At 42.3% G+C, this 13,535-nt stretch overlaps 1 pseudogene; it reads right to left on the bottom strand.

Moving 5' to 3' along the window:
* The window catches only part of LOC149241571 (nucleobase-ascorbate transporter 6-like), a 45,534-nt pseudogene extending 33,653 nt beyond the window's left edge, over window positions 1-11,881 (bottom strand).
* Window positions 11,882-13,535: the final 1,654 nt, after the last annotated feature.

The raw sequence follows: 13,535 nt of genomic DNA, 5'->3' as shown, positions 1-13,535 counted from the left end.
TTCATCCTTCAACTTTCTCTTAAGCAGACTGTACTTTCAAAGCTGAAATGAAATATAATGTTGAAGCAATAAAGTGAGTCTCCTACTCAACTTTTCCATTCACCTTCTTGGTAAAACCCTGCAACTTGCATCTCATTAACAAAGAAATGTAAATAGATGCCTTATATCAATAGACATGCAATCTTCATTAGATAATAATTCTAACCATTTCTTGCCAATCCATTTCAAAGGTAGGACCTTTGTCTACACATCAGAATCAACATGTGAATCATCTTGAAACACATCATTCATGGAAACTTCCTTTCCATTCCTGCCATTTTCTCTTTCCACCTTCTTCAAGTTTCATGGAAGCATCATTGGATTCAGAGTACAACATTTTTCAGCAACATGTCCTTGCTTATGGCAGTAAGTGCAACACATGTGCACCTTCTTGATAGCATGATTTGCCTTGTCTAGTGGACATTGGCTTCTTGCTTCTTTTCCCTCAAAAGTTTCCTTTATGTGGCCATTCTCTTCCAACATCTAGAAATATGATGGTTATCCCAACCACAAAAGGAACATGCAATTCTTTTCCAATGCTTATATGGAAATTTACCATGCTGAACATAATCAAGAGGAATATGATTAGAACCAGATTTATACCTTTCTTTTTCACCTTTATTGCCTTCATGAGGAGGTGAATTGAATGAAGAAGTAGCTCCCTTTGAAACACCATCCATCTCTTCAAGGTTGTTGGAGTTTCCACAACTCTCTGGTTCAAGTGTATGCTAATATACACCTTCTTTCTGCAAGGTATGATTCACACCATTGCATTCCCCAAGAATACAATCTTCACACTCTTGAGGTAGAAGACCTGAAATGAAACTCCTTCTTACAGCTGTTTCAATGGCCTTCATGGTAGCTTTGGAACTTTCTCCATAAGACTGTCCATAGCTAAGACCCAAATACTTAGGCCTTTCCTCAACCATTATTGGTTCAATAATATGCTGCGCATGTTTACCCAAGCCTTTTCCTTCATACCCCATCTTGGACATTAACTTGGAACCTATGCCTCTGGTATGTTTTTCAAAAGAACCAATATAAGCATTCTTAGAAGAATTTGAAGACAAACAGGAATTGTTTACCTCTTCTTCAAGATGATACTTGACTAAGGCTTCTTTGGCAACAAAGAGCTGTGTCTCCAACTAATGAATCCTTTTCAGATTCATATTTGCAATATGAATTTGACTGCTTCTCTTCCTCCACGGAATTCAACTGCTCTCTAAGAATGCTACTCTTCCTTCCATCCTCATACATTTCTCTCACCTTTTCCATCATGATGAACAAGTCTTGCTTCATGTATTCATCAAAGAATCTTGTGAAGAAAGAAGATTTTGAGGACTCACTTGTGGAAGTTGTCATTATGCTAATGATAAAAATAACTTCAAACAAGATTAACAAAGAGCTTATTCAAGCAACCTTTTGCAACAAACCTTTTGTTCTTCAAGGATTGCTTTGAGGTCCTTTGGGATAAGAAGAATGCCTTCATCCCTTCTTCCTTCTTGTCCTCTCCTGGAATTAGCTAACAGTAGCTTTCCCTGAACATTTGCAAACTCAAAAAACAGTCAGCTTACAAACAATCAAACAACTAAATTCTTTCTACTGTTTGAACACCTTTCAAGTCAAACAAGCATATAGATTTCTCTGTCAATCACGCATCCTGCTATGATACCGCTTGATTTGAAATGGGGCTCTAAAGGCTTCTTGTTAGCTTACAAGAACCTCTCCCACTCCAAAGCTTATTAATTCTCAAGACCTTATGATTAACCAATTGCGGAATTAAAAAGTGCTTGAAATAGGTGTATGCTTGTGTTTGTTTTTAGACTATTCAAGTGCTTATGTACATTTGCTTATGCTGATATTTAAACACACATAATAGTAAATAAAGCAACAAAAAATCAAACACGTAAGACAACAATATAATATGGAGTTCACCCAAACCTCTTGGGCTACGTCTCCATGAGCTCTAGTTAACTCAACTAGGTTCTTTGGGATTATGGCATAGATTCTTTTACAAGCTCCACACTCAGCTCCGTTGGTTTACAACTAAACCTATGGGTTTAGAATACCATCTTATCCCACTAGTTGTCCATACTTTGCAGATAGATCTAGGCTTCTCTGGACTTGACTCCTTCAATTAATTCTCTAAGCTTCTTGAGCTTCTCTTCAGCACACTTTGGGCACCAGCAACAACTTGATCATTTGATCTCTTTGCTGTTCTGTAGCTTCATTGTAGCTCCATGGCTCTTAGAAGTCTGCTTGAGCTCTCTGTCTCTCTAGCTAACTGGATCGGGCTTTGAGCTCTATGGCTCATTTGGCTTTGGCTCTCTTAGCTATCCTGGCTCTATCCGTCTGGCTCTACCTCCAACCTCCGATGGCTCTGCCTTTGAAGCTCTCAAGATTTCTAGCTCGTGGCGCTCTAGTCCTTGGGCTCTCTGTCCCTTTCGTGTTTCGCTCAACCTCCAAGTGACTCCAAAAACTCTGCTTTTGTCAATTGTGTTCTCTGGCTTTTATGAGGCATCCTTCCAGCTCTACGACTTCCTGTCCATTTCTCTGTGTGTAATCATTCCTATATCTCTTTGACGGGCCCTGTGGCTTTTGGCTTTGTGGCTCTGCGCGTTACAAACACATCATTGTTAGAAAACACTCGCTTGCAGCATGGCACAATGATCAGGGACAATTACGAAGGAATCAGGGCCTTTCTTCAGGCGAAAACCCAAAAACGAAACAAAATTCTGATACACAGAAATATATCAGAAATACACTATCGAGGGAAAATCCAGACTTTAAATAGAATGCAACCGAATCTATAAACCTATCGCATCCACCATTCCATTGCAAATTGAAATCGCATGACGTATTGGCCAAAAAACCCAATACATGGGAATACATTGAAAATTCAAATTTCTGGATTTCAAATATTATGAAATCGCATCCATAATTCCCATCGGGTCTGCCTTCTATCGACATATCGCAATCGCTTAGGCTGGAGGTCAAAACCTCAATATACAGGAAATACAAAGAATATCCAAATAAAACGGATTTCAAATTTTATGCATTTGCGCTTATAATTCCCATCGGGTCTGCCCTTTATCGCCATATCACAATCACAAGTCGCAATGTGCATTGGAACTTTGTAATGGGGATCACCGATCACTCCGATCAGATCTGGACAGTTGATCTGACTCCTTGATCCGACGGTCGATATTGCATCATGACATATCACTTATGTAACAGCCTGGGGGTTCTTTCCATATACCATGGACTATGCCAACCCGATCCTCTGATCCAATGTCGCTTTATCGCAATTGGCTTTGCTTGGGTCCCAATATCGCATGCAACCTACCTCCGACCTGATATATCGGAGATCGCTAATCGGGGGAGTCCTTCCACCTTTAGTCTAAGTCCTTCTTTTAACCCTCCAATGCAATTTTTCTAAGAATTTGCCTCCTTTTCAAAGGACAATAGGAAATCTTCTTTCTATGATAACTTCTTCATTCGAAATCCATTTTAGCCTATTCAAATTGCAGTAGATTCAGAATGACAAGATCTATGCGATGGGACTATTTCAAAGAGCAGCCCTTCATTTTCATTTTCCTTTGTGAGGAACATTTTTATACTTAGAAGTCTATTCTAGATCCATTTGGATCAATTAGTGACCTAAATCCAACAAAACTTGAATCGTTCAAAACTGATATCGTATGCTCTTGATATCACATTATGATCATTGTCCCTATGGTCACTCACTGCCTTGTGGGTTTCAATTGGTTAAGATTGCCCAAGTGCAGTGTTGTTAAAGCCATTTTTCAGGACATAGAAGCTATCAAAGCTTCATCAGACCCTCTTCATTGCTAAGTGCTTAGAAAAATCTTTCCAACAGTATGGAAGTCCAAAAATGGACTCTTGGAGTAGAAGATAAAGCATTTTGAATATTAACTTCGAAAAGCCTGGCTGATGAAGAAAAAAATGACTAAGTGTAGAATAAAAATCACAATTAGAGGTCCAAGGCTGATCGTAATCGCGTATCAATGGTTAGCAGGACCTAGGTCTCATATTTATGTTATTAGTGGGTTTCAAGGCCGAGTGTAGATATCGCAGATCGGTGATTGCAGGCTCGAGGGGTGCACACTAGAGCAAGGCCAGAACTATCACTGAATGTCGATACCGTGGGAACCACTGATCATGTGATAAATTGGTGCACAGTTAAGGGGCTAAGAAAACCAAATACAAAGGAAATGGTTGACAAAACAAGGGGCGTGCATCCCATTTTTCTCTCCTCCACATGGCATCGACGATCAGTGATTGGCGAGGTCACAGCTCTGAAACATCACAAAACCACCGACATTACCATTTAATATGAAATCGTTGGGGAAGGCTGATTCGGAAATACAAAGGAATTCCATGCAAAACCGAGGCTGGGAAGAACTATTTTTCTCTCCTCCAGGGGGCCACGTGGTGGCCTCTGATTGGTCATCAAAGAAGACATGGTAGCTCATGTCAGAAATGACGTGGCAGTATGGTTCACGACATGACAAAGGATACGTGTTACCCTATTTCAGTGTTTTCATGGGTGATCCAGATTTAAATAGGAACACAACAAATTACGGATATAACCATAAATATAGAGATGCAGCATAAAAAATACTTCATTTCATTAATGTAAAATACTGAAATATGCTTATAGACAGAAATGGAAATAGACTAGCTAGGGCGATGGTAGCTTATCTCTGAGAAGAGATGTGGAGGCTACATGCCTCTGAACTGTCTTAAAATGAGGCTCAAAGGCCTATTTATTGTTCAGAAACAATGGAAAACCCTAAACATCCAAAAACCTAACCCTAGGAGATGATGTTAGGTCCCTATAATACTAGTGATTACCCCATTACTATTGTAGCTGTATCCCTTATTAATATTGTTGTGCCCCTATTATCCCCATATTGTTATTACTGTGACCCATAGAATCCCTCTATTGTTATTTTTGTGGCTTTATATTATTATTGTTAGGTCGGTTGGGTTATATTGTGACTCCTTAGACTCCTATATATAGAAAGGAGGTTTTGTCTTTTGAACCATCCAAGAATTGTTCATTTATGTAATGTAAAGGAGGTTGCCCCCTCGAAGAGGCTGAATTCTAAGGTGTTGATCTATCCATTCTATCGTTTTTGAGCTGGTTTCATAACATTTGGTATCAAAGCTTTAGATTCTAGGGTTTCATTGCTCCAAATAAGTGATCGTGGCATTCTCGCTATAAATTTTTTTCTATGACATTTCAGAAGATAAAAAAAAAATACATTTAAGAAGAAATGGCACTGAACCTTGGGTTCAAATTTCAGATCTTTTCGCGCTATATTTGCAGAGATATTGTCTGAGGAAGTTGGTCTTTTTGCAGACTCCTGAATTACATTCCAAACAGGTGACCTGGGGAAAATCATCATAACTTTCTCTCTGAGCATCGGATTGAAATTTCATAAGAAGGTACAGAAAGAGGACAGACTGTAGTTTCTTTTATATTTTTTTTAGAGAAAAAGGTCAAAACAGTGACTCGTGGTACATCGTACAAGTTCGCTCTACTGAACTAGTCTATGATCAGGTCACCGTGGGATATTTGGCATAACTCTTTCTTGGAGAATCCAATTTGGATCAGACTGGTGCCATTGGAAAGAGGACACAAAGGGATAATGTAGGTCACAATTTTAGAACTGGATGATCTGAAATTACAGAGATACATCAGAGGCAATATCGAGCTCCTACAAAGTGAAAAAAGGTGTGTAGATTTTTTTAAATTTTTTCTTAAGCTTGGTTTGAAAAATTATTTTGAATAATTCATAGGGCATAGTAGAGCATTATTATTGGTAACTGATGCCCCGAGGAAAGAAAATGAAAACACCTAGTAAGCAACCTAAAAGTGCTAGCATGACTCATGAAGAAGAGGAATAAATGCTACATGATATATCAAAATTGCAAGACCAAGTGCAACAAATGTCACTCTCACAAAAGCTAACAGAAGCTAAGATAAATGGCCTGGAATCTAAGATAAATGGCGTGGAATATAAGATAAAGGGTATGGAAGCTAAGATGAATGGAATGGAAGCTAAGATGGACGATTTGAAGATTCATTTGAAGACAGGCATGGAAGATTTGAAGACATATTTGACAAAGTTTCTACAAGAAATGCTTACTAATGGTGAAAGGGTAGTGGTGGACCCCAGTATTGCAGCAATAATGTTGCAACTCCTAGAACTCCCTTCTTTAATTTTATCAACCCGGTAGTTCGTAACAAACTTGGATGGAAGCTAACTCAGAGGAAGCTGATCTACTTGTAGAAAGAAACTGAAAGCCAAAAAGTAACATAAACCCTAGCAAACCCTAATTCTACTAGCTAGTCCTACTAATGCAGAGGAGAGAATGCAAACTATTAGAAGAGATGTCGTTACTTTTATGAAGGTAAAATTCACATGCCTAGGCTATCTCTATCTGAAGGAAACATCTTTTTGTGTTGTCAAATAAATTATCAGAATTATCATGCATGTGTTTTAACTGCCTTTTTACTGTGCGGGGGTGGATCAGGGAAGGGGAATGCTTGGAAAAGGTTGGGAAGGCTCAGAGAAGGTCTAAGGAGTCCCTAACACCCTTCTAGAGAGTTTCACAAAGTTTGGCTATCCAGCAACCTCACTTGTGAGCTTCTACAGGAAGTCTGCAGGGGTTCTACAGGATGTTTCAGGGATTTCTACAGGATGTTCAGGGATTTCTACAAGATGTTCTAAAATTGGATTTTGGAGGATGGGTGAGTGAAAGAGGATGCATGAATGAATAAAGAGGTAGGGTAGGGGTCTGAAATGACCCAGTGACTGATGGATGAACTGATGAGAGGATGTGGAAAGCTAACTTGACTTAAGGAAGGCTAAGGCAATGGAAGAGCAAGAAGGTAGTGTTACGTGGGCAGAAGAGTAGTTGTGAGACGAGGAAGCTAACTAGGAGATGGAGCAGCTGGTCTAGACGAAGCTTAGGTGGATGAGAGAGAGATGGATATGCCCTACATGGTGTGTACTTAACTGAATCAACCAAATCCTGCACACAATGAAAGTCTTAGCCAATCTATCCTAACTATCAACGAAACAAATGGACAACAGCTTTATTTCCAAAGAGAACCATGTACAACACTTAATCAAAGAAACATCCACAAAGGTCTGAACGCATGACTAACTTCTACAAATGAAGACATTACACCAAAGATTGCATGGTCAAGCAAACTATTGTTTTTGTTGGGCAACACTGTTTCTGCAATTCCAGCCCCTGATCCAATAAGGGAGAGGTGAAAATGAGAGTGCAGGCAACCCTTTTTTCTGGAGCTTTTATCAATTATTATCCTATCAATCTATTCTACACATCTGAAGCAATTCTATTCCTCAACAATGACCTATTTAACCAACACAACTAAATCTTGCTCAACAAAACCACGTTTCAAATGCATAAAAGGAAAATCACAGTGCTTAAAGGAAAGATAACAATACAAAGAAGGAAGCCCTAGGCTCTCAGGTTGGGCCCAACCCCAAGAGCTATGGCTCCTATAGAAAACTCAAAGCTGATATCAAATATGACTGCTTCCCATTATCAAAAAATAATCATAAGTCAAGAGTTATGCCAACAATGGCTACAAAAGAACAAAATAGAGCTAGCAGCACTGTAGTACAAAATATGCAAGAGTTTTTCAAAAATTCCTTTTCGAAGGCTGAGGCCTTAACATTTATACACCAGGAGACCCTAGCTGGCCTCCTAAATCTATGGGACTTGGCTACCCAAACTGTGAGTGAACAGCTCCTTCCAAGAAATCTGTTTGGCTGCCTTCTAGATCCGGTTTTGGTGGTCTTTGGAGCTCGGAGTTTGGGGTGAAGATCCCAAGGGAGGCTATTTAATGCCATAGACAACCCCCCTACAAATCCTCAACCCAAGCTTGGCTGTCTCCTAGCCCATGTCTGCTCGGTTTTTCTCCAACATGTGTCAAAAAATCCTGAAATGAGCACGTGTTAGCTACCTAGGAATAGTGACTACCCTTATTCGTACAAATGACATAAACATACTAAAAAATAATGCATAAGTTATGAAATATGAAGGATTGAACAAGGGTAATTAGGCCAAATGAGCCCAAAATGTTACCAAATTTGGGGCTCATCATCACCCCCTTGCTAAAATGATTGCTCATCCCTGAGCAACTAGTCTAGCTCCTCGTCCTTCATTGCTTTAAACGCCACTCTCACATCCTAGGCTTCTGAAGTAGTATCCTCCTCACTATCATGGAACTCGACCTTCTTTTCCACCTCTTCCCACTGCTTATGCTCTTCTTTTTCTGTGCTTCCTTCTACCAATCCCAAAAGAAACGGTGGGCTTAGCTTGACGTCGATCCAGGCCACTTCTTGTAGAGAGGTACCCGTACTATGCCCTCCCTCATTCTAGTTGGAGTGTGATACTCCCTGATTTTGAGGCTGTGGGACAATGTGTTCCACCTTCGGGTGCAAGCATGAACACAATTGTCCCCTAATAATCGCTCCATATCCTCGAAATGTGCTACAGCCTGAGCCTGCTGATCCATGTATTTTAATAAAGCCTGAGGGTTGGTTGCTAGGTGTTGGTGGGCAGATATCAATGCAGTGGGGTCCCCTGGCTCTGCTCTAATTAACAGTGGTTCATGTAACTCTCGGTTCATAACATCTTTGACCTTTGTCGCTCTATTTTCTTTGTGGTTTAACCATGAGGTAAATGCCATCAGCTGCATATCTCCCACGACTGTGTTGGGGTCCCATGAAGTTACGTTAGGAAGGGCCAAATTATGGAGGTAGAACTCTGATAGCTTGGCCTTGTCCTCTGTGGAGCTTCTGTTGCATAAATCTGTGAACTGCTGGGCGTTTTAGATCTGGGAGATACCCCTCTGTGCTAATGCATTAATTTGGAATTGCAGCCACTGGTCCTGTAGGTATAGGCCATAAGATTTGGCCGGCTGCCTACATTGTAGAGCATCCATAGACCAACTGGCCATGCAGGCCAGTTGTGCCTCTTTTTCTTGCAACTGTTGTTTGAGAGCTTGTATCTCTATATTTGCTTGCAATTCCCTTTCCTGTAGTTGCTGGATTAGTTCCTCAAGATTAGCTTGCATTCCTTCTTTGCCTTGAGGTTCTGTTGTAGTGTCCTCTGATGCTATGCCCCTTTCTTTCCTCTATTCCTGTAGCTGCAGTTTGAGCTTCTCATTCTCTTCCTGTAGAAATACTCGTTGGCAGTTTCCCACGTGTTTTGCCATAGATAATTCCCTTATTGCCTCCTTGAGTTGTTCCTCAAAGGGGCCTATATCTGCTATTCCTTTAGATTTAGCTATCCTCATCCATGTGTGGGTCCTCACTCCTTCTTCCTCCAGCGCAAAGAAAAGCGGCACTGTGAATTTTTGTGGAATAATTTTCCCAGCCTCCAAAAAGTTATAATAAGAGCTCAAGCTGGGCTGGGGGCTAGGCTCCATAATGTGTTCTACCTCTTCTTCCCTTTGTGGTGATGTGGCTACCTCCCCCTCCATTCTTTCGGTCTCCTTGAGCCTGGCTAATGTTTCCTGTAGAATTGCTTCAGCATCCGGTAGAGGGGTTTTTGATGTTGACCTTTCCATTCTCTCCCTCCAGGTAGTTTTCTTCGAGCTCCCTCGCTCATAAGTGACTGATACTTTGGAGGGGGACTTCTCCTTTGGCGAGGTAGGGGTGTCTTCAATGGTAATTGGGTCTTTGGATGGAGGTTGGGGCCTGCCAGTTTTAATTCTTACACTTCTCCTCGCTTTGAAATACAGAGGAGTCTCCCTCTTTCATTTCTCCTTTGGCTTGGGAGAGGTATTTAGGGTGGCCAGCACAATTGCTACCTCCCTAGCAAGAATTTCGGCCGTTTTCTCCTTCTGTTTTCCTTTCTTAGGACTTCCTGTAGAAAGCCCTGTAGTGGCTGATTTCTGGCTTCCTGTAGAAGCCGTTTTTAACTTTCCTGTAGAAACAGACGCACTATTTTAGCCTACTTGGCTTGAGGGTGCTTTTTCTTTCAATTTTGCTAAGGCTGCCGTAGAGGTGCCCTCACTGACATGGACTTTTTCAGTCCTTTCCACCCTGCTCTATAGTCTTTTCTCCCTGGGTATTAGTGTGGTTTTGTCACCCTCTGTTTTGGAAGCTTGGTTTTTCTCTTGTTTTCCCTTGTGTTCTTTCTTTGGTGTTTTGGCCATGGTTTCTTGGCCTTTACCTTTCTTCTCTGCTTGAATGGGTTCCTTCTCCTCACTGCTGGAGGAGGTGAGCTCCTCAACGAACACTCGGATGTCGTCATCCTTAGTCAAATTTCGAAAGGTTTCCCAGGAGAGAGGGACGATGTACGTGTGGAGTGCATCTTCCACGAGGAGCTTAATGAGCCCATGATGGGCTATCTAGTCTGGCGTTCCCTCTCTCAATTTCGTGGCACACTCAGTCATGGATTGCAGGAGGAAGTAAGGAATGCTCAACTTTTTCTCTGAGGGTAGGTCCATTTGGTGCCAACGTTCTGTGAGCAGACGGAAATGATATCCATACACGATGCTGAATCGCCCCTCACACGTGATATACTTCATAATTTGGAGGCTGACCTCACTCCAGAACGGCTGTAGGCTGGTTCTTTGAAATCCATTCTTGTCTTCTGAGAATTGTTCCTCTGGCAAAAAGAACTCCTTCTTAGCTTTCTAACCCAGTTTTCTCTCCTCCTTATCCCAAGGTACCCCCATCGGTAGATCAGTGACTCTGCTAGTGAACTGTGGGGTGAGTCTGAGGGTCAATCCTCTGAAGTTGACAACGGCCAACGTCTTTGACTTTGGCTGCAAGGATCACAGGAATTCTTCTCCAACCTCGTCATCGTGACCTTGAAGCTTGTCACAAAAGGACATCCATCATGCACGAGAAAATAGGTCCACCACCTGAGGGGTTTCCCGTAACTTCTTTGAATCTATAGGCTCTTTTCTAATGAACCCTCCTGGCATGGTAAACACTTGTTGTGTTGGCTTGAGCTTGCCTGCTCGTATACAAAAGTGGGTCTTTGGGATTTCCTTAGACAGAGCGCAGAGCTATGCCTCTGTTATGCACACAGTTTATAAAATTCACGATTGTCTACGAGTGAGCCTTGACAGTGGCTCAATTATGAATGAAACCCTGGAGAAAATCCGGCATACACACTACGACGACAATTCTCATGCAGCATTAAGAAGACGCTTGCAAATTCATGCACAGACTGTAATTCACGGTTTCTTACCCCTTTAACACGTCGAATTCACCACCTTTCGAACCAATTGCATGGGAGGACTATGTTTAGGCTTACCTCGTTCCCGAATTGCCACCTTCGACATGAACAGTTCAATTTCCTCCATAATGTTGAGCTTCCTGTAGCGCAGCTTCCTGTAGAAGTCGTGCACGGGTGTTGGGGAGCGCTTCAGTGGTTCTGGGCCTTCTGTGCAACAACAGGATGTTGGAACAGGCCGAGAACTCGAAGTAACAACCTTCAGAAAATTTAGGATGCGTACTCGGCTGCAAAGCGGTTGAGAATAAATGAGTGCAGTGCGCCATACGTGATCTAGCCGGCGGATTTGAATTTCTGCAGAATTCGTGGCACGGGGGTGAGCTGTCCCTCTCGGCCCGTTGGCCGACATCACCTGCTATCATTCCACTGCATGTTTGCCTGACCGCCAAATCATTCCCTGTATATCTACCACCGCCACTCCTGTTAGATCGCCGCTTCTCTCCGACTGAACGCTTCCCACGTCTCCATTTCCTGTCTCGTCGACACAACCAAAGCTTTTCGGATCGGACGAGGCCATCGGGCTGGTTGTGGTGGCCAGTTGAATGGCTACCTGACTTGTTCAATCTATTCATTTTCATATTTACACACATTTTAGAGCATCGTTCATGTAATTTGACGAAACAGGGTGAGGCACTTAACTGTGCGGCCGTGGACGTGATTTTTCTCATGCTTCAGGATGAGGGGTGACGGATCCGCTTGCTGCCGCTTCGTGCACAGGCATGGGAGCTCCTTTTCATTGACTGCTACTAGTTATGAGACTGGTTTCCTTGCTGTGGATGGTGAATGCACCAGCTTTATGAGTTGCAGGTTCCTTCATGGTGTGTGCTCTAGCCGGATCAACTGCTACAGGATTCCTGTAGGACATCCTGTAGCCGTTTCTCCTCCTAGGGTGCATGCCGAAATGGTGGAGTCACGTTCACAGGTGCAGGGTCCTCGGATCGCCTTGACAGGTAGCGCATTGGGCCTCTGCATGCTTTATTTTCCATTTGAAAATTATTTCTTCTGAGAGTCCAATGTTCTGGTATGACTGTGCAGGTATTTCAATCGTATGGTAGCAATGGTGGTGGAAGGAGATGACAGCAGTGGGTGATGGAGAAAAACATTGGTTGCATGCCTCCTTATTGGGTTTCGAGCTTCAAATTCTTCTACATAGTTGGTCCTGGCCCGTCCAAGGATTCTACAGGAAGTTTCCTGTAGAAATACAGAACTTCCTGTAGAAAGTCCTGTAGCTTCCTATAGAAGGCTAAACTATGACCATATTGTGCCCAAACCTTGGAAGAGATGAGTGTTTATGGAGGGAATGTTGGTGAGGTCGCCTGGTAGCATGGTAGGGACCCTTGTTCTTGAGTTGAGAGGCCTCCTTTTTGCATGGAATACCTGCAACCTGCATTAATTTCCAAAGATTGAGCCTGTTTTTCTGTTTCTGCCTCCTTCTTTTTTCCTTTTTTCCTTTTCCCTTGTTTTTTCTTTTTTTTAGGAGACAGCAGGGGCACCTCAAGGAGGTTTTCACCCCTACTATCTGCCTTGGGTGCGTCAAAGAGGTTTTCACCCAAGGGTCTTTTTTATTCCAATTTTTTCAGAGAGACAACAAGGGTGCCTCAATGAGGTTTTCACCCCTACCATCTGCCTTCGGAGCCTCAGAAAGGTTTTCACCCAAGGATCTTTTTATTATGATTTTTTTTTCTTTTTTATGCTCAGGGTATGCCCGAAATAGAGGCAAAACCCTTCTCTATGACCAGCACTGATTTTTCCACAGTTTTGATGAACTCTTGCCTCGAAAGAGGTTTCCTGTAGATCTTTAGTCGATGCCCATTGACGAGCATGGGGATGGCTTCCTCATCAATGGTCTGAATAAGAACAGACCCATTATCATTACACTTCTCCACTGCATATGGTCCTAGCGATCTTGTCCTCAGCCTCCCCTTGAAATCCTTATGTCTGGAATCATACAGCAGCACCCAATCTCCCGGTTGGAATTGCTTGTCATTGAGGTGCCAGTCATGCCATATCTTCCTCTGGAGTTGAACCACTTCTGAGTGGAGAAGGGCCTGCATTCAGTGTTCATCTAGCCCATTCAGCTACAATAACCTTTCTTCTTGGGCATGGCTGAGATCTAGGTCCAGCTGAGCTGCCATCCTCAATGTGTTGTACTTGAACTGAATTGACAACAA

Source organism: Pinus tabuliformis, chromosome 8 (genome assembly GCF_031772625.1).
Source record: "Pinus tabuliformis cultivar Carrire ecotype Pingquan chromosome 8, CPIR1, whole genome shotgun sequence".
NCBI lineage: Eukaryota > Viridiplantae > Streptophyta > Pinopsida > Pinales > Pinaceae > Pinus > Pinus tabuliformis.
Note: the sequence above shows the minus strand (reverse complement) of the source record. Positions and strands in the feature narration are given on the sequence as shown.